Source organism: Brassica oleracea, unplaced genomic scaffold (assembly GCF_000695525.1).
Source record: "Brassica oleracea var. oleracea cultivar TO1000 unplaced genomic scaffold, BOL UnpScaffold01499, whole genome shotgun sequence".
NCBI lineage: Eukaryota > Viridiplantae > Streptophyta > Magnoliopsida > Brassicales > Brassicaceae > Brassica > Brassica oleracea.
The window spans coordinates 5,054-6,176 of NW_013618033.1; positions in this window are offsets into that span (position 1 = coordinate 5,054).

Sequence of the window (1,123 nt, forward strand, 5' to 3'; positions counted from 1 at the left end):
ATCAAACGAGGATGAATCGCGATGTAAGAAACTGTATTTGGATACATAATGTAGTGGAGAAACGCAAAGAAGTTGAATAAATATCATAGGAGTTAGGATGAAGGAGTTATCCCACTTTCAAATCAGGTGATCCCAGTTTTCCTGTTCGGGAAAATGACAACTTCTTCGTCGTTCACATCAAATAACAGTGAATCGTGATGTAAGAAGCTGTATTTGGACACATAATATTGTGGCGAATCACCAGGAAGTTAGATAAATCTCATAGGAGTAAAGATGAAGAAGTTATCCCACTTTCAAATCACGTGATACTAGTTTTCCTGTTTGGGAATATGACAACTTCTTTGCCATTCTAATCCCACCAGGATGAATCGCGATGTAATAAGCTGTATTTGGTTTCATAATTTAGTGGAGAATAACCAGGAAGTTGAATAGATCTCATAGGAGATAGGATGAAGGTGTTATCCCACTTTCAAATCAGGTGATCCTAGTTTTTCTGTTTAGGAATATGATAACTTCTCGTCGTTCGAATCAATCGAGGATGAATCGCGATGTATGAAGCTGTATTTGAATACATAATGTAGTGGAGAATCACTAGGAAGTTGAATAATTGTCATAGGAGTTAGCATGAAGAAGTTGTTCCACTTTCAAATCAGGTCATCCTAGTCTTCCTGTTTGGGAATATGAGAACTTCTTTGTCATTATAATCACACCAGGATGAATCGCAAAGTAGTAAGCTGTATTTGGATAGATAAAGTGGTGGAGAATCATCATGAAGTTGAATAAATCTCATATGAGTTAGGATGAAGAAGTTATCCCACTTTGAAATCAGGTGATCCCAATTTTCCTATTTAGGAATATGACAACTTCTTCGTCGTTAGAACATAACCAGGATGAATCACGATGTAAGAAGCTGTATTTTAATATATAATGTAGTGGAGAATCAGAAGGAAGTTTAATAAAACTCATAGGAGTTAGGATGAAGAAGTTATCCCACTTTCAAATCAGGTGATCCTAGTTTTCCTGTTTGGGAAAACGACAACTTCTTTGTCGTTTGAATCAAACGAGGATGAATCGCAATGTAAGAAACTGTATTTGGATACATAATGTAGTGGAGAAACGCAAA